The sequence below is a fragment of the Herpailurus yagouaroundi genome, unplaced genomic scaffold (assembly GCF_014898765.1).
Source record: "Herpailurus yagouaroundi ecotype Mexico unplaced genomic scaffold, PumYag 199, whole genome shotgun sequence".
NCBI lineage: Eukaryota > Metazoa > Chordata > Mammalia > Carnivora > Felidae > Herpailurus > Herpailurus yagouaroundi.
The window spans coordinates 8,695,388-8,719,811 of record NW_024412430.1 but is presented as its reverse complement, the minus strand read 5'-3'; the positions used below and the strand labels follow the sequence as shown (position 1 = coordinate 8,719,811).

The window sequence follows — 24,424 nt, the reverse complement described above, 5'->3', positions numbered from 1 at the left end:
AACTGCTTGAAAATGAGTAAACCTTCAAAGGATGACAGCCATAGTTACTCTTCATCATGTGCCAATACGTTACCAGCAGCGTAATCTTATGAGGCAATAATTATTATCCTAACTTTTCTGTTAAGTTACAGTGTTTGAGGAGGTTAAACAACTGGCCCAAAGCCATGTAGCTGGTAAGTAACAGACCTCTGGGCTCAAGCTGAGATGCCCTCAGTTTGCAGACCCTTTGTTCCTAATGCCCAGTTTACACTGCTAAGAGACAATTAAGGCTCGATCTAGTCCAGTGTTTCTCAAACTTGAGTGATGAGCCTATCTCTTTTAAGAAAAAACAGCTTACGTGGATTCACAATGTTGACATAAATGATTTGTATTACCAGAAGCTTCAATAGGTATAGTTGTAATAGTTGTTAGATAAGCATAAAGTCAAACTCCATTACAAATTAAACACCAAGAAAATTAAAAAACCAACAGAATTTTAATTAGTGGCAGTAACGTGACAGAAGATGCTGTTTTGCTAAAACAAAATTGCCCAGATTAGCTTTAAAAATACCAAAAAATATCTACTAGGCACCACTATAGGTAATAAGTCTGCAGTTATGGGATAGTCACATAAATGTAATGTTCAGAATGTTACTAATAATTACAAGGCATGAGAAATGTTCAGATGCCAAATTTTTTTAAACATTAAAAAAAAGTTTATGTATTTATTTGAGAGAGACAGTGTGAGCGGGGAAGGGGCAGAGAGAGAGGGGGAGAGAATCCTAAGCAGGCTCAACGCTGCCAGCACAGAGCCTGAAGTGGGGCTGGAACTCACGAAACCATAAGATCATAACCTGAGCCAAGACCAAGAGTCAGATGCTTAACTGACTGAGCCACCCAGGAGTCCCCAGATGCCAATTTTAATGGAATCATTGATAACTCTATAAATTATCTTATTTTCTTGAAGAAAATTCTGCCTTTTTGGAAATCTACATTAAAGAGTACTTAATTGAATTATCACAGGAATGTGAAACTAAAATTTTCTCATTATGTGTTAAATTGCTTTACAACCCTGTTCTTGAACTGTTGCTAACCAGTACCCCAGAAAGCAGGTTTCACTAGGATTCAGCAAGTCTAAACTATTGCCATATGCCATGTGATGGTTCAATTTTCCACCTACATTTCTCTTTTCAAGGAGAATGTTTATGTACTAGTTAAAGATGGTATTGGCTCTGACAACATGTAAGCCTTTCAGTGACTGCACCCAATAAAGGTTCACTTCTCACTCATGTCAAAGTCTCGTCATGCAGCCTTCCATATTTCAGGATTCCTTCCATTTTGTGGCTCTCCCCGCCTTTAGTCCTTAGTGGCCCTTCTGTTCAGCTGATAGATGGGAAAAAGAGCAAAGGCTCTATGTGCCGGAGGGGACGTGGGGTGGGTGTTTACATGGGTCTGACTTGGAAATTGCACATATAACTTGTGACCACATTCTATTGGCCAGAATCATCACCTGGCCACATCCAAATGCAAGAGAGGCTAGTAAATGTAATCCAGCTGTGTGTTAAAAAAAGCAAAAGGAAACAAGAAATACATAGCTGAATAGTCCTCATTATGAAAAAAATGTCACTTCTTTTTAGCAAACCGGGAGTTCTCACATGAACCAGATCATACATATGAATACCAAAATTGGTCTGTAATGATGTAGAAGTGACTAGGTTTAAGTGGCCATCCTTATGATCTATGAACACTTACACTAATGTTTTAGAATATCCCTAAAAAAAAACCATTAAATATAAAAATTGTCTTTGAAAACTCAGACATCTGAGAAGACATATACCAACCTGAAAGACATCTGAGAAGACCTACACAATCCTGAAGGTCCCTAAGTCCTGATTTTAGGATCCATCACCCTGAATGAAACGTCCATCCTAGTCAGGCGGGAGTGCTCCCCCACGCCTGTTCATTCGCCATAACTGTTCCTGGCCTCGAGCTTTTGTTCATGCAGTTTACTGCCTAGAATGCTCTACTCCTTTCTTTTCAGAAACTGATCTAACTTGTACTAACCACATGGCTCATGGCCTCACACCTCTATTAAGGTTCCCCAGGCTTCCTGTTCTCCAGAATCTCTGATTTTTCAGTAATCTTATCTTAAATAGAACTAAAAATGTATTCATACCGTTATTTACTTTATGAATATATGACTTTTCTTATCAAATGGTTTCTCAGTCAGAATCTAAAGGAATTTTCACTCCACAAAGAAATGAGAAAGATAAAGATAGAATACTGGTTTTTTTTAAGGTTTAGTTAATTTAACTTCCAAAATTTTTCCCTAAGATCACATCTTTTCTATTTTTTTATATTAAAATGACTTTTGCTTTTATAAAATAATGGTTTGAGATGTACAGAACAACTCTTTGTCCCTCTCTCCCCACCCTTCTCTCTCTCCCCCTCTGTCTCTCTCTCTCTGTCCCAATGAAGAAACTGAACTCAAAGAGGCGAATTAACAATCTTAAAGTTTACATTGTAAATTCAAACCAAAGTATGTCAGTTAGGATATTGTGGGCAAAAAGAACCAGGAAACTCAAATGAAATGTCTTAACCAATAAAGACAACTATGAGGAAGTCATGAAGAAAGGCTCCCATGCAGGGTTGATATTTTTCAGTGACTCAGTGATGTCATCGAGGATTCAGATTCTTTCTGTATTTCCTGCTTAGCCATTCTCATCTGGGTAGCTTTGGTTTCAGGGTGGCAGCCATGGTCATAAGCAGACATGACAGTGTTTGACAATATGAAATGGTCTCTCTGTGTTTATCTTTTTTTTTTTTTTAACGTTTATTTATTTTTGGGACAGAGAGAGACAGAGCATGAACGGGGGAGGGGCAGAGAGAGAGGGAGACACAGAATCGGAAACAGGCTCCAGGCTCTGAGCCATCAGCCCAGAGCCTGATGCGGGGCTCAAACTCACGGACCGCGAGATCGTGACCTGGCTGAAGTCGGACGCTTAACCGACTGCGCCACCCAGGTGCACCGTGTTTATCTTTTGTAAAAGTGAGGAAATCTTTCTCAGAGGTTACTAGCAGATTTCTCCTTCAGCTCATTGGCTGAAAGTGTATCATGTGCTGAGACCCAAGCCAGTCACCGCAGCAAAAGGAATGGAATAATCATGGTTGGTTAGGATGTACCATTGAGCGGGGTTAAGGGTTATCTTCATTTAGGAGTGGAAAACAGAACAAAATTGGGTTCTGCAAACACAAAAGAAGGGGGGCAGTGGTAGTTGTCAATAAACAATCATTAAGGTCCACTATGTCAGACTGCTCTTAGGGGTCTTTCTGCTGAACAAAATGCTGGTGCCATAAATAGAAGTAAAAATATACATGTAAGAGAAAGATATTAAGAATGTAAATTCAGGCATAGAGAGGGAAATTGGTTCCTAATTCCTTTCTTTAGAACCATCAAATAATTTATGGTTCTATAAATAATTTTATAATTTATGATAGTGTGCATTTATATGTGCAATATAAAAATTCCTCCTTCTGGGGCACCTGGGTGGCTCAGTTGGTTAAGCATCCGACTTCGGCTCAGGTCATGATCTCGCAGTTTGTGAGTTCCAGCCGTGCATCGGGCTCTGTGCTGACAGCTCAGAGCCTGGTGCTGCTTCGGATTCTGGGTCTCTCTCTCTCTCTGCCTCTCTTCCTCTCACATTCTGTCTCTCTCTCTCAAAAATAAATAAACATTAAAAAAATTTTAAAAATTCCTCCTGCATTCTTCCTTATGGTGTTATAAAGATAAATAAGCTCTATAAAGTCATATGCCATAAGTATAAGTTTTTATCACAATATTGATTTCAACTCTATTTCTAAAGAGCTGTAGAAATTTTATAAAAAGGAAAAATGAGACTTTAGGAGCAGCAAAGAAAAGCCATACAATTGCACAGATTTTTAAAGTAGGATTTTCCACAAAATAAGTCAGAGCAGTATAAATATATTAAAAAATATTCAGCTTCCCTAGTAATCAAAGAAATGTAAATTAGCATGAGAAACGTTGTCATTCATCAAACTGACTTTTTTTTTTTCCTTAGGCTTAGTATTAAAAGTCTGTGTATGTATAAGGAAATAGGATTGTAACTTGCTGCATTTTTTCTAGTTGTCATTTTAGCGATATGTTACAAATGATGGTTTATTGTCTGTCTTCACTAGACTTTAGGGTCATTGGGCATAGAAACTGTATTTGCTCTGCTGAGTATTCCTGTTGTCTACACCTCTACCTAATAATTCAGTAAATATGTATCTAATCTATTGATGGTCACTAAACATCTTTTGAAGTAATAAACAGGTGTTTTAAAAAGTAGGCATAGCTTTTTTACCTGACTTTGAAGTCTCTAGGAATATATATGAAAGAAATAACAGTTATATACCAAGAATTATCTATAAAGATGTTTATTCTATTGTAGTTTATAGCATCAACAACAACAAAAAATGTCAGTAGAGAAATAATGTTTAGCGATAAGGGACTAGTATTCTAAATGTTAGCACATTCAGATGACAATCGCTAATAAAAAAAACACTGCTGAAGATTATTTAATAACATTGCATACATTCATAAATGTATATTATTAAACCAAGAAAAATTTCAAAATAGCATGATATCTTTTGTTAACCCCATGGATACATGCAAATGCTTAGAAAAATGCTGAAAATACAAGAAAATGCGAACAGTGATTACTTCATTATGATGGTTCTATAGCTGGTTCTTTTTAAATTTTTTTTATACTTGACATGTATTATTTTTGTAATAAGGAAGAGAAGAATAAATGTTCTTTTAAGTGAGTGATTCAAAAAAAATATCCATTTGATTACTCCCAATCACGTGTCATTATTTTATTTTCATAATGGTGGCTTGATAAATAATACTCTTTATCAACCAAACTAAAGCATAAAGAACCCATTACCTGGTATTTTTGTGACAGACTGTAGGATATTTTCCCATTGTGATTCCTCCAGCAAAGATACATGTTTTTAAATGATATTTTAAAGATTACCAAAAAGAGTCATAAATTTCTGTGTAAATTGTAGAATTCCATCCTCTAGTTCTGACCCTCAAAATTTACTCTATTATATTTGAAGTTAAGCTTCAACCTCACATGCTTCTTATGGAAGAACAGCAACTTAACGTTTTAAAAAGCTGCTTGCTTGCTTCTCTCTCTTTGCCAGTGCCATATAAAGAGCAGTGCAAGCATACTTATCAATAGGATGTGTGAGTCATGTCAATAATTTTGAGCGACAGCAATACTTTTCTCAAAGATGTGTGGTTTTTTTTTAAAAAAAAAAACTAAGCAAAATGGCATCTTTATGCAACTGAATGAGATTAGAGGCTGTTTAGAAGCAGTGGCGTCTTGTCTTGTTTTCCATCAGTCCATATCATTGTTGGTGAGAAAGCAAATGATTCAGAAAACACAAAGCATGGCATTTTTAATGTGACACATTTGATACACATAGTCTTGGGCGTAAACCCATTGTCCCTAAGACGTGATTCAAATTCCGTAACAGGGTTTTATAAGGTCCACCATGTTTATCAGCAACCTCGAAGTAGCTCCCTGGGTTCTCCAGGGTGGATATTTAAAGTTTTTTTTCTCCTTTTATCAAACCTATGCTTCTAGCACCTGTCCCTTGATGGGATGATGACCTCAACACTTGCATTATGCAGAAAAATAGGAAACACAGACAGAAAATGACTCTACTTGGCACCACTTAGCCTGCAAACTTACCTACCCTACCACCTGCCAATCCACTCCTTTCTGTGGTCAGTCTGTGCTTTGGATTTCATCTTCCCTCAGCATTCCCATAAACGGTACTCCATACATTAGACCCCTTTCCTGTGTCTTCAGCTTCTGACTTCAGCCGTGGGCATTTCAATATCCTCCTTGGACGGTACATGAAGAGCATCAATAAAATGGCAATTCCTATCTACTAAGCATTTAGTCTGTACGGGAGTGGAGGCAGAGGCTGTTAAATCTATGAACTTACTTCTTTCCACCTCTCTTCAAGTTCAGTGCTGTTTTCCATATTATGCAGATGAAGGGACTGAAGCTTAGGAAGGTTGAGCAGCAGCTAAGATCATACGACAAGGATGTGGCAGATAAGGGAATCAAACTGAATTCTGTCTGATTACAGGATTGTATCTTGACCACTTTGTTACTCTGTGCTTGTTCATCTCTGAAAACCCTTCTTTGGGACCTAATTTCTATTTCATCATAGACAAACTTCCTGAAAGACTTGTATTCACTCTCCATCTCCACTTCTCACTCCTCAACCCACTGCAGCTCAGCGTGTGCCTAACATCACTGACACCACTCCAGCCAACGTTGTCCATTACCTTCTTGTTTCTAGAGCCCAAGAATCTTCTGAGTCACCTCCAGAACTTAACTTGCAGCAGCTTTTGACTCCATTGGCAGCTCTCTCCTTGCAACATTCTCTTCCATGGACTTTCATAAAACATCCATTTGGTGAGTTTTTCTCCCATTTAATCCATCTTTGGGGTTGTGAGTGTCTTCTTTTTTCTCTGTCCCTTATGTGTTGAAATTCCTCCAATCTGTCTTCTTTTTATTACAAATACAAATACTTTCATCACGAATACTATCTTGGGGATTTCATCCACTCCCATGGCTTTATGTCTAAGTGCTGATAAAGCTCACATTTCTATCTGGAGCCCAGGTCTCTATCCTGACCTTCAGACCTGAATATCTGCTGTCTATTCACATCTGACTTAACATGTCCCACAGGTCCAGAAGAGAGTAGTGATGTATTGAGAGCATCCTATCTAGACTCAGATCCCTAGACTTGAATCCTGGTACCACTGCCTAGAACCATGTACCTCTGGGTTTTCATCTCTCTGGGCCTCCATTTCCTTACCTGTGCTTACTGACCACACACAAAAACACACATATGCATAGTTTTTCTCTTTTTAAGCGAAATTACACAAATAAAGATATATAGAATTAAGGATACTATTATACTATTGCAGATTATTTTTCATAAGTATTATACAAGCCACCTGTCACCTCATCAAATGAGAAAATGATGTTATGTTCTTTATTTTAATATTCCAATATTGTATTTGTTATGGAGCAAAAACTATAAAGGGGAGAGAGAGAGAGAAAGAGAGAGAGGGAGAGACAGAGAAAGAGAGAGAGGGAGACAGAGAGAGGGAGAGAAATAAAACAGAGGAAGGGAGAGACGAAAAGTGATTGAAACTTGAAAAACAGAAAAGAAAACTTGAATTTTCACAAAATTTTATACATATTACTATTTATTTATTTTTTTTCCATTTATTTTCTTCTCCTTTCTTTCTTTCTTTCTTTCTTTCTTTCTTTCTTTCTTTCTTTCTTTCTTTCTTTCTTTCTTTCAATATATGAAGTTTATTGTCAAATTGGTTTCCATACAACACCCAGTGCTCATCCCAAAAGGTGCCCTCCTCAATACCCATCACCCACCCTCCCCTCCCTCCCACCCCCCATCAACCCTCAGTTTGTTCTCAGTTTTTAAGAGTCTCTTATGCTTTTACTATTTATTAATGGTATCACTCAGAGTGATTAGTATAAATTATTCACTAAGAAGGACTAGTTGCTTTAGAAAGATTAGTACTCAGTAAACAATAATTGAGTAGTGTTTCTCAAATCTGATGATCATCAGAATCACTGCAGAAAATTTAAAATGTATGTATGTGGATTTCTCCCCAGACTTACTGAAACAGAATCTCTGAGGATGGAAGCCAGGAATATGTATATGTTAAAGTGGTCAACTGATTCTGGTAATGAGCCTTTTTTGAAACCACTGATGAGCAGGGTTTTAGTCATTTGATATACCAATGTACTAAAACCAATATAATAAAATAGTCATGACCTTTTTTAGAACAAATGAAAACTATTTTCAGTGCTATCTGATATTTTATGTTTCAATCCTGGATAATTTGAGAGAGAGGACTTAAAGCACTCATCATTAATGATTACATCTATCAATCTCCTTTGCAGGGAGGTGTGACCATGTGACTAAGTTCTGCCACTTGGGTGAGAACGGAAATGAGGTGTGCAGATTAGGGACTTGCCTTTTGAGCAGTGGTTTTTTTTTTTTTTTATGTTTGTTTATTTTTGAGAGAGAGAGAAAGACAGAGTGTGAGTAGAGAAGGGGCAGAGAGAGAGGGAGACACAGAATCTGAAGCAGGCTCCAGGCTCTGAGCTGTCAGTATAGAGCCCTACTCGGGTGCTGGAACCCACCAGATCATGACCTGAGCCAAAGTTTGATGCTCAGTGGACTGAGCCACCCAGGCACCCCTCAAGCAGTGGTTTCTAATGGTTTTTGTTCCGTACACTCTTGGTGGCCTACTAGAAGTCTAAGGACTCTTTTTTAAAATAATATTTTTATATGTATAGGATAACATATTTAGAGTTGCAAAGGAGACCAATTATATGGCATACTGTTATCAGAATAGTAAAAGAAAATCAGTGATACAGTGATATAGATGTTTATCAACACATTCAACAACATGATTCAGCAGCAGGTTATGGCAGAATTATGAACGTTAGAGTTGCTCGGGTGAAGGTGGGAGAGATATTTCAAGGTAGGATAATGTCTTGGATTCAGAGCACATAGGTTTATCTGGCTTCTAAGAATGAATGGACTCTTCTCATGTTTCCTAGACCCTAGAAACTTCTAATTATGTCCCTGTCCTACTTCAACAGTAACATAAAGGAAAATTCTATATATAAGTTTATAATTTAATATAAATATTTAACTTATTTTTCAACCTTGGTACCTAGTTTGTTTATCCATTAATCAGTCTGTCCATCCATCTATCCATCCATCCATCCATCCATCCATCCATCTATTCATCTATCCATCCTTCCATCCATCTGCCAAACAAACATTTTTGAGCATCTGCTATACTCTAGTCACTATGCTGGGGTGTCTAATAAATGTTGGTGACTCACAAACTTGCCAGATGTTGAGTAATGGTTATGCCCGTAGTGACAGGCAAATGTCATCTCACCTTCGAGGCTGATCACATCTGCTTGCCCAGTTAGAACAAGACAAGAATTGGGTGTACAAGGAACTGAAAAGAGATATTGCAGAACTGGTTAGTTTTTCTATCCCTATTTCAAGTTTATCCTAACTATCTGAGCTTTTCTGAGAGTATTTGTCTCTCTTTGAGCAAACTGTCAGTCTGCAATACTCAGATCTGTTCAAGGAGAGCATACAAAGTCAATCCTAGGAAATTGACAAGAAGAAAATTCCCTGTGACCCTAATGATTCAAACTGGCCATCTGCATGGTTCAAAATGAGGAAATCCGTAGCATTCCAAATGTCCGTTCTTTATGGTTGACTTAGCCTGGTCTTTTTAAAACTGCATGACACTTGTTATAGTTAATGGCACTGCTTCACTTAGAGTGGAATATAATTATATCCTTAAACAAAAAACAGCATTTGAACCAAATTGAATCAAAACTAATTTTTAAGTTTAAATTAATTGATGGGAAAAGAAATCTCTTCTAAAATGAAAAGCAGAAAAAAGATATGAAAGAAAGTCTTTCCTGGGAGAACCTACCAGAGACCTGTAGATTGACTTATTCTTTTCTTCCAGGCTAGGGCTTGGAAATTTGGACATTCTCTCAGGTTATCTGCCTACATTTTCATTGTGGAGATCGAGTGAAATGATGTATGAGACTGTGCCTTGTACGCTGTACTGTTCTTTGCCAAAATAAGAAACTCATCATGACCTACAAAGTCATTTCCTCCAAAAGAGGTTAGATGGTTTTCCCCATTCAATTGTTATGTACCTGTTTATCTTCTGCTTTTGGCTTGTTTGCTCTTTTTCTTATCTTTGTGTGACCATAAGCCATTTATTAGAGAGGACTTTGAATTCTAGCTCAATTCCATCAACTATTTTGTTTGGTGGTTTCATTTGAGCCATATACTTCCAGATTTTCCTGTTTAGTGGTTTACTGGATTTTTTTTAAGTTTATTTATTTTTGAGAGAGAGAAAGAGAGAGAGTGCAACTGGGTGAGGGGCAGAGAGAGGGGAAAAGAGGGTTCAAAAGAGGCTCTGTGCTGACAGCAGTGAGCCTGATGTGAGGCTCGAACCCACAAACCGTGAGATCATGACCTGAGCTGAATTTGGCTGCTCAACCAACTGAGCCACCCAGGCACCCCATGGTTTACTGGATTTTTGTCATTAGTTATCCAGATCCCCACAGAAAAGGGACTTATGATAAATGGAAAATCAATTCATATCAGGAGATGAATGTAATTGGCATGGAAAGGAAAAGGTACAATAAACAAGGGTTTATGACTACTTCTCTACCTGCCTATTACCACCGAATTATTTTTGAAGTATTTACAAAGCTATCTCCATAACTAAGTGAATGTCAAATGTCAAATATATTCATTCACCATTTTATGTTCTCTTAAATAAGGGCTTCAAACACTGGAGTGGTGGTGTGGTAGGGTGGAAGTGTGTTTAGATGACTTTCTTACCATTCTTCTGAAAAAATCTGCTTTCCATGGGCAATCTCTTTTCTAACTGTAGTCGTAATAGTGAAAATAATATAAAAACTATTACTGTCATTTTTGAGTACTTGCTATGTACTAGGCATTTTATATCCATTTTCTCATAACAGTGGAAGATTGATACACACACACACACACACACACACGCGACGTTGATGTGATTACAGTGGATTGGTTATTTGCATTAGCATTTTGACAACCTTCCGTAGGAGTTCTTTACCAGCTCAAAACCCTCATAGGATTCCTGTGAGACAGGCTGGCAGCCAGCATCTTTATTTAGGCAGGGCTTGAGCCTGATTCAGTTTTTTGCCTAGCACCTAACTTATTTTTAGAATGCAATACATGGTAAAAATAAATAAATAAATAAAATAGTGAACAACAATACAATCAAAGCAATACAGTTTCACTCCTCAGATTGGGTGAGATCTCACTGGAGTTTCTTTTAGGGTGTCTGATGTATGTCCTTGCCTGGCGGTGAGAGATGAAATAAAATTACACCAATTTAGCTTTCTTTTGATTAAGAAATTAGTCAAGCTTTTGAAAGAATAGGCCAGCAGCGTCTCTCCCTGAGAAAGCCAGAGAATAAGCCAGGCAGGGTCGGAGTCTCCACTGGCTGCTTCGTCCCTGGCATTTTGGCCATGGCGTACTGAGTGTATTTTCCTCACTTTACCTCCAGACCTTTGGGTATTCTCCAGCTGTGTCCACAGTCCTCAGACAGCGTTAACCAAAACCCCCTTGTTTTTAGACCAAGTTAGAACTTAGTAGCACATAGGATGAGGTTAGGGAATCACTGAGGAAAATGTACTGGTGGGACACACTCAGGGCTCAATGCATCCACTGTAGTATATTTTTCACATCTCATATTCTGGACTTCAATCTTACAGCTCCAATCACTGCTAGAGTCCCAGAACTTTCCAGATACAGGGAGACAGATTAATGCTCACTTAGCTCACAACAGACTCCGTGTAAAACCTAAAATGCTAGAGTTACACAGTGACAATGAGAAATGTTAACTGCTGAAAAGAATCCCTGCTCAGTGGAATCTATATGAGAGGCTAAGTGTTCATCAGAGGGTTACTTGGTTACATGAAGGCAGGGCAGGAGAGCTAGCAGAACGAGCTGACCATTAAAAAGTCCCAGGTTATATCTGCCTGGGAGGACTTTTGCTACCAAGATGGGAAAAGGCAAATTCATGAGCCAGAGCATTTCCTCCCTCTGGAAATTTCCTGCCTTGGAGATCGCTTGTGCCTGGTGGAAAACATTGGATGACACTAGAAATATTTCCCCTGGTCTCTGACACCTTCCCCAGTGCACTTCACTGAACAGGCACTAAGAGAAAGATAGTTAAACACCAATCCCTATAGCACATACACGTAGAATGCTCTACATTCACATTAGGAACCCATCATTTTTCTGAAATAAAATGTCAAGTAATTTTCTTTTATTCATCTAGTGAGAGAATAAAGGTGACATGTTAAAGTAAGCCAAAATAAATGGAGGAAGTGGGTGGGTTCAGTGCCATTTAATGGCTTCTTTATATAGGTAAGAGCTGTTTTAAAAAACAGATACTCCCAGGAGGTTTAAATGTACCTAATATTCATAGCTTGGTGCACTTGAATGAGTAATTTTTTGGTGAGGTCTAACGCTTGATTTATAGAAAATGATGATTAAGAACTTTACATAGGAAGAAGCTGAGGCCTACAGCTCTGAACACAAGTAATTGGGTAGAGGCCAAGGGCAAAGTGCACACTTGCTTTCTCAATCCTTGTCCAAGGCTTTTTAAACAATTAAGTACAGCTTATTTTTCTCCCATTACCCAAATAAGGGTAAGCGAATTCTGGCTTGAGAGAGAGGCAGAATGGAAAGGAGTGCTTGTTTGAGAATGAGCCATGAGTGGACTTAGGAATCCCAATGGAAGGTCATAAGGTGCAGGGAGGACCATGATGAACATCTCCATTTCTGCAATTCTTCTTGAATTGGTTGGCAGCTCTCATGCCAGGCTTTAAAAAATTTTTTTTTTAATATTTATTTATTTTTGAGAGAGAGAGAGAGCATGCATGCGTGAGTGGGGGAGGGGCAGAGAGAGAGAGAGAGAGAGAGAGAGAGAGACACACACACACACACACACACACACAGAATCCAAAGCACGCTCCAGCCTCTGAGCTGTCAGCACAGAGCCCAACAAGGGACTTAAACTCATGAACCATGATATCATGACCTGAGCTGAAGTAGGATGCTTAACCAACTGAGCCACCCAGGTGTTCCTCTCATGCCAGGCTTTTTTGTAGATTTTGCTCTACTACTTAAACGACATCAGCTTTTTGCTTATTTGCTATTTCTTAAATTAATTAATTAATTAATTAATTAAGTTTTTTTTTTTTTTTTAAAGCACAATACCTCCACATCAAGTACATGAGGGGAAAAACAGAGCTATGAGAAGATAATGATACTAAGACCTGGAGATTTTGGTTAATGGATAACATATAAGAATGGGACAATCTCATTTTGTTTCATTCTACATTTATTGAGCACCTGTGCTGAGATAAGCATGGGGCCCAACCCAGAGGACACAACACGAAAAGCACATGGTCCCTGCCCTCAAGAAGCCACAGTCCAATAGAGGAGACCTTCTCTGAAGCAATTATAGTGTTGTACATTCTACCCATTGATCCAAAGAAATAGAATATACTTCTATTGAGAGTGGTCAAGGGAGGCTGAAAATGGCCTCCACACATTGAGTCTGAACTCCTTATTATGGCATTCTTGAGCTTCCTTTATTCCCTAATTCATCACCATTATTGAGCATCTCTATTATGTGCTAGTTGCTAGAGATAAAAGACAAGTTAGAGGAGGTATTTGCTCTGGAGGAACTCACAGTATATAGTGCAGTTATTCTCAATCCTGGCTGCAGTTTAGAATCATGGGAGAGCTTTTAAAACTCTCTCCCACTGTCTCTGCCCCTCCCCTGCTCACATGCATACACGCACTCTGTCTCTCAAAAATAAATAAACTTAAAAATATATATATACACATATTTTTTTGGGGGGGGAGTGTGTGTGTGTGTGTGTGTGTGTGTGTGTATCTCCAAGCTCTAATTCCAAATGTACAGCTGGCCTAGAAAGTCACTGGTGTAATGAGACAGACATATGTGAGCAGATGATTATGTATGGTTTTATATGATGGAAGGTCCTAAAGGGTTATAGGAATAACAAAGCAAGCATTCAATTCAGCCTCAGGTCCTTGAAGTCTTTACTGTGGAAATGATTCTTGCTTGAGTTGAGTTGTGAAGGGTCAGTAGAATTTAATTAGTCAAAGGACGTGGGGCAATGTTCCAGGCAGTTTAAAAAGCACCTTAGTGTTAAAAAGAAACCACGGGCCCAAAATGGAACCACTTATGTTAAGCACTACCAAGACTTAATACCTAACCTGAGTGCAGTCAACCTCTTCCATGAGTGGACTTTTAAGCCATTCAGCTGGAGTTTTCCTGATCAGTTTTAGAGAGGTAACCTGCCTGATAAGACTCTCTAGGAAGTGACCTTGCCTGAAACAATCTTTTCCTTTACCAGTAACTTCCTTGTCCCACCCAGTTTCTGCCTTTAAAATTCTTCCCTTTGTACAACTCCTTTTTGTGCAAATCCTTTAACCCTTTTTTTGTTAGAAGAGATGCTGCCCGATTCATAAATTGTTGAGTAAAGTCAATTAGATGTTTAAATTTACTCGGTTGAATTTTTGTCCTTTAATATGGGTAAACACCCCGAGGTTCTCCAATGTTTTCATCTGCCATCCTCGCCTCTCATCCCCACTCATAACCAGGGTCCTAATGTTGTAACCCCATCCCACCACACCCCTGCCTCACGAACTCTATGCTGTGGTTTTGCTACCTACTTACCATTCCTAACCACGCATTGCAATTTCCCTTCGCTGCAGTGTGCTTTGTCTATTACTCTAAAACAACCTTATTCGCTCTTCAAGGCCTTGCTCTAGTGGTACCCGCTAAACCAGGGGTCAGAACGCTATGGTCTGTAAGTCAAATCCACCCCCCCCCCCCCCGTTTTTGTGGCTAAAGTTTTATTGGAACATAGCCACATCCATTTGTTCAAGTATCACCTGTGGCTGCTTTTGTGTTACGATAGTAGAATCAAGTAGTTTTTCAAAGATAGTATGGCCTCCAAAACTTTGTCTTTGAGATAATAGCTATTTAACCTTTCTGTGCTTCAGTTTCCTTATGAGTAACATGGCAGTAATTATAAAAGCTGCGGCATGTTTTTATAGTGATTAGATCAGGCGCTGTGTATTTGGTGTATGCTGTGATGTGCCACCCTGATCCCTCTTCAGAATGAGGATTTATTCTCCCGGTGGTCAAAAGATAGCACTTAGCTGGTAGCCTCCTACTGTGTTGGAAGAAAACTGCGCCTCGCGTCATGACTTTTCTGGGACAAACTTCTTCTAATGACTTACTATTCCAGGAGGTATAAAGATCTGGTCCTTTAACCTCTGACTTGAACCTGAGGAGCCATCTCAACACAAGAACTTCATGGAAAGTCAGCCTATTCCTATGCCTAAGCCTGCTTTCTTCCACAGGTGTTGATCCCAAGAGCGTTCATCAAGCTCCTTCTCAGGATCTGCATCCAGGGATCCCAACCCGTGACAGTAGGTACAAAGACTGGTCCACAAGCACAACACTGAGATGGGATTTTGGAGCTGACCACCATCTCCTGGCTGCCAGTGAGGATTCTGTCCCTGGTAGGTGGACATAAGAGGGAAACAGTAATCATAAGGACAGTGAATTACCTGGCTGTTAAGCTTTACAGACACCCTGGCAAAGGGTAGCAAAAAGCTGAGATAAATCAGCAGTTAAATGCTGAGTGAGAAGGCCAGAGGGCCTCCCTAGAAACACACCATGAGGCTCTCATCTCTTAAAATGGGAAGGGCTCAAAAAGAGGACCAAGGACAGGATTTAATTGTAAGAGTAGTTGAGGCAGGTCTGCTATGCTAAGATAGGGCAGTTGGGCCCCTGACACAAGGGATAGGTACATCTGTGTCGACGTCCCTCTAAGGATTTTATATCTCCAAATTACCCTGAGTCCTCTGCACAAATGGTCCATTCCTCTGCTCTGTTAAGGGCTAGACACACACACACACACACACACACACACACACACACACACACACTGAATTTAGTACAGAGACCTCTCCTCTGCAAGATGTTATGCACTTTATTCAGGACGTCTCTTGTATCCCCTCCTGACCATCAAATCAGTTATGGGGGTTAAGTCACAGAATAGCTCTGCCAAGGACCTGCTGGGACTACTGAGGGAGGAGATGAACTATCTTCCTTGAGTCCAATTTCAACACCAGCCACTGGGACAGTATGCCTGGGACTGGATTCTGAGGATGCCTGACAAAGGTGAGTGGAAGATAAATTTGGATACAACAGAATTTACCAACATGAGAGCATTCTCCCTTGATGCACGTTGTAATAATACCTTCCAAGGACCTGAGAGAGGGTGTGAGCATGTTGCAGGATGGCTCCTACAAGCAGGGAAGAAGCAATGACCCATATTAAGTGAGGTAGAAATGATGGAATTGCCATGACAGTGTTACACAATGAAAAAAGGAAAGAAGGCATTTGGCACCCCTTCTTCCTTGCCCGATTTGATAGTAAATGACATGTGCAGTAATCTCAGTCTATTTTTATTATTGCTACATCACTCTGGAGGTCTCCAAATCAATCAAGACAATGCAAATTAGTGCCAGGAATAATACTCCAAGAATGTCCAACAGGGACCCAGCAGTGCAGACACACCAAGAGACAGACACACCATTGATGGTTCTGCTGGACCCAAGTAGTTAGAGTTCCTGGAGTGCCCTCCCCTCCCACCACCTCATCCCCAACCAGAACAATATCCCTGTACTTGACCTCATGGTCCAGATTTGTGGCTCTGACTTATGAGAGCCCATTATGCAGGGCAGTCCCTGGATATTTGCACCTGTGAGATGGGACCTTTATAATTTCCAAGGACAAAGTGGAGCAAGAGGAACAAAAGGAGACAGCTCTCTGTACCTTGTGTGATAATCAATTTCAGGAGAACTATTCTCTGATAACAAGAAGTAATTTTTGCTTAGGAAGCAATCTCTGAGCTTTCATTTTTCTGGCCTCAATCTATATTACCTATTGATTTACAGGCTCCAGCATATCAGCTATTTTATGTGAATTCTGTTCTATTTTAAAAATCAGCAATATAGTTTGGATACTGGTTGGGCATCGCTTGTGTATATGAACATTGTATCTGGGAATGCAGAGCTGAGAATGCTTGCTTTTAGATTAGCCAAGTGACCTCAACCCACATGGAAATTATTCCCTGGTCATTTATTCTTAAACTCTATGGCCTTCTATCATTCTGATTTCCCATAGGTATGATAGACATTGATTCTGGTTACAATTTAAGGAGAATTAGGAAAGCTTCCTCATTTCTTCTTATACTTGCTGACTTCCTAGAAATATTCTTCCAAACAATGCTAGAAATACCACTCCAATCAATCTATCAATCAATCACTGCCATAGTTTTTGAATGGGGCCCAAAATAGTCCCTCTATATTAATACAGTGCCACCTTAGTGCAAGGTCCAAGATGTAAGGCCAGGGAGCCTGCTGTGAGGACTGAAACCAATCTCCAATACCATCGTACAGGAATCTGAACTATCACAGGAGTGTGTTACCAGGTTTCGTTGGCCATTTAACAATCTGGTCCTTTGGGTCACACATCGAACTCTTCTCTGTGTTTCTCATTTATTACATAGGAACCTATCAGATTCTCTCTTTACTCCTTGTCAAGAGTGGATACCATTGCTATAACAGGGAGCAGGAAGACCATGAAAAAGAAGACAAGTGGAGAGGAAAGGGAATGGCCTCCACAAATAAGGATTCACACCAGTTGTGGGCTGAAACAGTTTGCTAAAATAAAAGACCAATAGGGTGATAGAAAGAGCCTTGAACTAATTGCTAAACTCTGAGGAACTTAGAGAACCAGTGTTGTGATTTTGGACATGGCATTTAATGTTTGTTTATCTCCATGCATCCAAAAACTGCAAAGTAGTGTGAAACTGAATTAAGGAAGCCTCATCTAAAATGGAGTTGGGAGGTGGGCAGAGAGAGCTCTCGCACCCTAACATGCCTGGAAGCCCTTTGCCAACCCCACCAGGAAAAGACACACCTTGTACGTTCTCAACAGGAAGAAGTCTACACTTGGCAACCCCAGCTGGAGGAACGAAGATTTCTCCTCCCCCTGCAGCAGCCCAGCCAACGAGAGACTGTCACAACTCAGCCAATCAAAAGTCACTATTATTCCAGGTCCCAGTTTACTCTAATGGACCTTTTGTTTGTAACAGCCCCATCCCACTTTCCTCCATAAAAAAGCTTTCCTCTCCTTTGTCCTCCAGACTCACCCATGGTTTTGTCGTACCCTGCATGCCTGAGTTGTTATTCTCTGTTATTCCAGAATAAACTCATTAAAGTAACTGACAGTTTTATTTTTGAGGTTAACAGCACTATGCTTGCCCTGCCTACCTCCCTTACTGATTGTGAGACCCCCATTTATGTTTTTGAAGACTCTCAATGAGCAGACGATACTCCAGGAAGGCATTTGACCGTTGTCATGGATTTATAAGCGTGCGTAAATTGTGCCTCCAAACCTATTGGGAAAGAAGTTGGGTACAAAAAAGTACATAGAACTGAATTAATATTTGTGAGACGTATCAAGGAGGAACTTCTGCTCGACAATTCTGCCCGATAGCAATCCTGACACTGCTCTAACAGAAATGAGGATATCCCAGTCGGCTTACTTACTGGCAAAAGAAGGTGGTCGGTCCAGATCACATCAGTCTATGATTTGCAACAGTTTGGGTTTCTTGCTGGTTACTTCCCTGTTGAGCAATACTTCTCTGGAAACACAAGATTGTACAATTCAGGCAAGACAAGGTCAGCTGAATTCAGAGCTCCTACTCGATTCCTTTTGTTTTCTTCCACATCAACATCCACAATTAACTGTTCATTAGCAAGATTGGCACATTTTTACATCATCTTTTGAATAAATATATATTTACCCAAGAAAGAATTAAGGTATAGTCCTGGACATTATGACTAATGCTTTTTACTATGTGTTTTCAATTTTAATCAACGCAAGTAATCGCATGATCAAATAATAAAAAAAAAAATAGCGGTAATATGTGAGCACCTTCTTGATTCCAACTACTATGCTAAGAATTATATGTATACTATTTCACTAAATTTTAATAGTGAAACTGAGAGTGTTTGCATCTCTACCTTAAGAAAGTGAAATTTAAGATGAAACCACGTGCACAAGATTGCATCACCATAGTGGCACATCCAGGATTCTGATCCATCTTTGATTCCAAATTCAGGAACTTGATCCCTTTGCTCTCCTATCTGCACCTAAGGGCACCTCCAGTGAGGAAGGTGTGCTGTGTACTGGGGATGGCAAGATGAATGGAGTAGTATCTGTCCTCATCAAGCCCCATATAATGTTTGGATGAATATTATAAAAGCTATTACTGAGAGGCCCACATGACTGAAACGAATGATTACCATAATAGTTTTTCATTAGAAATAAAACGTTTTTACAAGTTGAGGGGGAAATATTGCCTTTAGTTTTTTACATTGGGAAATCTAAATCATTCCTTTTTGATGTTTTTAATTTTAATTCCAGTAGAGCTAGCATGCAGTGTTATATTAATTTCAGGTGTACAATATGGTGATTCAGCAATTCAATACATTACTCAGTGCCCATCGTGGTAAGTGTGCTCTTAATTACCTTTACCTATTTTACCCATCCCCCACCCAAACCATCAGTTTGTTCTCTAGGGTTAAGAGTCTGTTTCTTGGTTTGTCTCTCTCTCTCTTTTTCCCCCCCTTTGCTCATTTGATTTATTTCTTAAATTCCACATATGACTGAAATCACATGACATTTGTCTTTTTCTCTGAGTGACTTATTTCACTTAGTGCTACATCCATTTTTAAGCAATAAAAGTGATAACAGAATATGTAGTATATCTCAGCTTCAGTAAGGTATCAAGCAATGTTTCATAGAATCTTTGAAGGAGAGTTGTAGAAATATAATGTAAATGGCAGTATAGTATGGAGAATTCAGAATGGATTGAGCCCCCATATTAAAATGTATTTACTAATGGTCAAGGTCAAGGTGGAGTGGGGTTGTAGGGATAAGCTGCTGGGCTCTGTCATTGCCCTGACCTATTCATCTCTCTTAACAATGCCTTGGATCATTGATTTGTTTAGCACATAACAAATCTGTGAATGGCATAAGATATTGACAAATTACTGATGCATTGTATTAAAACTAAACAAGGTGATCATCATTAAAGATAATGTAAAGCCTTGGATTTAGGTTCAGGAAGTCAATTACAATTCATACTAATCACAGCCCAGAAAAGATTTTAAATAATCTTTATTTTTGAGAGAGATAGAGAGAATGTGAGCAAGGGAGGGGCAGAGACAGGGAGACACAGAATCTGAAGCAAGCTCCAGGCTCTGAGCTGTCAGCACAGAGCCCGAAGCGGGGCTCGAACTCACAAACTGTGAGGTCATGACCTGAGCGGAAGTTGGACGCTTAACTGACTGAGCCGCCCAGGCGCCCCCAGCACAGAAAGGATTTAAATGTATGGTCTACCCCAATAAAAGAATATGGCTCCTAGTAGTGCAGATGTAACCTTAGACTGTATTAATAGAAGTGTTCTGTTCAGATCAAGGAAGATAAGTTTCAGGGTATTCAGCATCAGTTGTACTTTAAAAAAATATTACAACAGTTCCAGCGGTTTTCTTTTAAATGAGGTATTGACCAGGCTGTAAGAGGCAACAGAGACAACATTTGTTGAGGACCTAGTATGTACCAGATTGTCATAGACTCTAAGTCTAAAGTTCTCTTTTGGCCAGCAAAAAGAGCAGATGCAGGATTAAAGCCAGAGATGGCTGATGTCCCGGAAAAGACAAGAGCCCCAAATAAGTATCCTTGCCCCATATTTATTCAGATCAGAAGGCTTACAAACGTGATGGGCATGTACAAGGAGACAAAGAAATTGGGAACATTAACTTGGGGACGTGAGTGAAAAAGGGGGTTTTGAAGATATACAGTGTTTGGGGTTTGGGTCAATATAAAACAAAATCCTGGCGCCGGGCAGATGGGCAGATGGTGGTTAATGGCAGACGTGAGGCAGAACCTTTGTCTATCTTAGCTAGCCTAGGGGATGAGACAGGTAGGGGAGTAACCTCAGGGTTGACAAGTCACCTTTTCTTTTGTTAACCATCTCCCCTCTGGGCTGCTTTGCCTGCAGCCCAGTGGTCATAGTCCAATTCACCAATTTACCTAACCTGGCCCTATCCTCCTGTGAAAGCAGCTTTTCTGCTAAACTGTACTAAATTGGGGGTGCTTCCACCCTGAATATCTAATCTTGTTTATTTCATACACCTGTGTATTGGTCACCTTTGCGCCATTCCTATTTTAGGCCTTGGCCTCTCTCTCTCTATTCTGGCGGCTCTGCACCCTCTCTCTATTTTGGGGTGCCCTTGCACCTCCCTATCCCTGGCACCTTCACGCCTTCCTATTCTTAGAGTGCCAATCTGGTTTACCCAAACTTGGGTGTGAGCATTTTATGACTTTGTATTTCTTTATGCGTTGTTAACCCATTGGTGCAAGCCCAGGGGATTCCTAAGTTTATTCTCCCTGGTTCCCCTTTTCCGTTTTCTTGGTTCTTTTAGCTTCGTGTTCGAGGACCGTCATGACGAGCTCCTGGTCCTTCTTTTGCTTTTGGATGGCTTGGAGGGTGATTCTACAAAGACATAAAAAGAGGCACAGTAGGAGGATTCTGCTCCCCAGAGTTATCCAGAATTTGAGATGGGTGCTAGCGGTAAGTGAGAAAGGATTTAGGTCGTGTCACATTTCCCAGGAATCAGCTCATTCGTTTTTAAGCTGATCCTCTGCATATTGTAGCTGTTGGCACGATGTCATATCAAAATCTTCTATGTTGTCAGAGAGGTGGGAAGAAAAGACACTGTGAAGGTGTGTCTGGACACCACCCCAAACTTGGGAGTGGTTATAAGGAATGCTAGTCATGCAGATATGCTGGTAGTTAGGGTCCCAGGGCAGTTTAGAGTGGAGGAACAAGGCCTCTTGTCTCTTTCCAGTAAATTCCACTGCAGCCTCAAGAGCTTCAAGGTGGGCCAAAACTTGTCTACCGATGGAAGTTTGGTTTACAAATCCTTTGGTTGTGTCGGCCATAAATTTATTAAGGACATGGGCTGTCTGGATAGTATGATGCAGGCTGATTCCAGCTACAGTGGCAGAGGTGATAATGCCTACTGCTGCTAGGATGCCGCTGATTAACAGGCCAACAAATCTTTTCCACCTTGCAGCAGAGTGCCAGTGTCAAACAAGCTTGGAAGGTGCACCTAGTCCTGATCGATGCATATAGGGTTCAGAGCTATTAACAGGAACCCAGGCTAAGACGCGCTAAGTACTAATAAAGAGGAGATGTTTAATTGGGTGATGTTATTATTACTTACACAGGACATAAACCAGCCCTGAGAGATAGAGATATGATGATTATTTCCTAGTTGTTGGATCTGTAAGGTGGAGGGAGCAAAGAGAACGTAGGGAGAATGGGCACAAATAGTGGTCCGTGTAAATTGTCTATTGTGCAGGGAGGCCCCAATTAGGAGGTTAATATGTTGTTTTACATAAATTTTGCCGTGGCTAATAATACGAGTGTAGAAGGGAAGACCCAGCTTCCAAATATTAATAAGCCAAGGTCCTTTTACTTTCCCTTTTGTGCAGAAATTATAGGGCCAGATAAGCCTACTAGGCTGGCCAAAGGGTATGGTCTTATTAGAGTATTTGTTTCACCATGTCCTCTAGGACCGCTGTCAATAATAGTTCAATTACCCCAGTGAAGATTATGCTCTGTCTCTCCATAACAGGTTGTCCAGGGAATGATGTTCCAGGGGTAGTCTGAATATTTGAGACTGGAGCAAGCCACAACATTAAGAGTGTGAGATATACTTGTTTTTTGAGGTATATCAAAGCTTGTAGCTGAGAAAAAGGTAAGATTGTCTGGCCTTGTAGAGGTTTTGGGCTGTATATGTAAAAGCCAGTTGATTTTTATTTTAAGGCAAGCATATAAGTTGTTGAGTTTAGTAACACACACAGGAGGTGCTGGAGGAAGCCACCATTGAGGTCTTGGCACATAAAGCCAATGCTCTTGTTCCATTTGGAAGGGCGGGTTAAGATTGGCTCCTTCCATGAACTCTGTCATTATTGCTAATAGGAATATCCCAGGCTTGAGTGTGAAGCTATCAAATAGAGGTGGGTTAAGGAGATGAGCCCAATATGAATACTGAGCTTGGCCTGGACAAATGAGGGCAAGGAGTAGAATTAGGCTTACCCATATTGAATTTTTGTTAATGGCAGAAACTATAGCCATCAGATGTGAATTAGGGGTATACGCAATATCATTGTGTTTTAAGAGGATGCTGACCTGGTTAGACGGGCATTTAAGGCTTCCCCATATTCTATCAGGGACAAGGACTTGTGTTTGTAGAGTGGCTTCAGGATGAGGAGTCCACGAAGAGGCTTCTTCCATGTTGAAGAGAGGGGCCAGTAGCCGCTCACTCAGAGTCATGGTTCATGGTCTGGCAGTCTTGGTTCACTGTAAGATATTCTGGGGGTCTCCATGTTGCCATGGTAAGGCTTTACCAAAAGTGAGGGAATCCACAGAAGTCCGGAATCTGAAAGAACACAAGCATACCCTCGACCCCAGGTGAGAAGTTGAGTGGGTGCAGTCGGTGTGGGCCCCCCTTCACAGGTTTTGCATAGCACCATGGGGTGAGAGGGTTTATCTGACTTGGAAGAATGTAACTTAGCTGCAGTTAGTCCTTGAGTGTTGGGATTTAAAAAGTTAAGAGTAATCCTAGCACGATCAAGAAGGAGCTGAGGTTGCAATGCAGACAACCAGGGGTATCTCCCCCTTTTTGTTTTTTCACATGTTTTTAAGAGTAATATATGCTCATTATACAATTGTTTGGCCTTGTGGATTATAAAGAATGGGTAATTCCAACCAAGGCTTACGTAAAACAATTTAAAAGGGCATGTTGTCCTGTTGTTTTACCCGTTTTGTTAAAATTCCATTTATTTATTTATTTATTTATTTATTTATTTATTTATTACCATTAACAAAAATGTATTTTTTCTGTGGTTGTTGTAGAAGCACTCATTTTATTTTTGCTCATCAGTAACATACATATTGATCATTGGCCGTTGAGGGAGGGAGCTAAAGGGCCAAACTCAAGGTCTATTCCCCTTTTTCAGTAATGTTCATATAAATATGTTTTAGCCAGGTGTGTATCCATTTGAGACATACAATGGGCTAAGTTTAGTAAAATGGCTTCCATGTATCTTAGTAAAAGCCCTTTATATATTATCCATCCCTCATATGGCAGAGGCATCCATTCTTTTGCCAAACAAAACAACACAAGCGTGGAGGATTTGGAGGCTGGCACAAGAGTATTGCCACCATTTTCCCAGCCTCTGGACCAAAGGAGGAAGAATTTTAATCTTAACCCTGTGTACTTTTAAAATCCATTTATTTTACACTTGGTCCATTTTGACCACACATAAAATTCCTTTTTAAAGATTTTCCTTCACAAACCTTCTACAACTTTTCTTTGCATTTAGATTTTGTCCCAAGCCATTTTTCTCCAAATAAGCAGTCTCGTTTAGGACAAAATTACTTTCTTTTACCTTCAACAAAAATATATTACCATTTCTTATATCTTTCTTTTATATCTCCTACTTTCCTAC

The 24,424-nt window shown here is 39.9% G+C and overlaps 1 protein-coding gene across 1 annotated transcript in view; it reads left to right on the top strand.

The window, feature by feature from the left end:
- Nucleotides 1-6,361: 6,361 nt before the first annotated feature.
- Nucleotides 6,362-24,424, top strand: part of GDA (guanine deaminase) — a 116,874-nt gene continuing 98,811 nt past the window's right edge. Inside the window, exons 1-2 of the mRNA XM_040449350.1 lie at nucleotides 6,362-6,482; nucleotides 15,121-15,282. The gene's annotated coding sequence lies outside the window, so the exon portion shown is untranslated. The remainder of the gene's footprint in view (nucleotides 6,483-15,120; nucleotides 15,283-24,424) is intronic.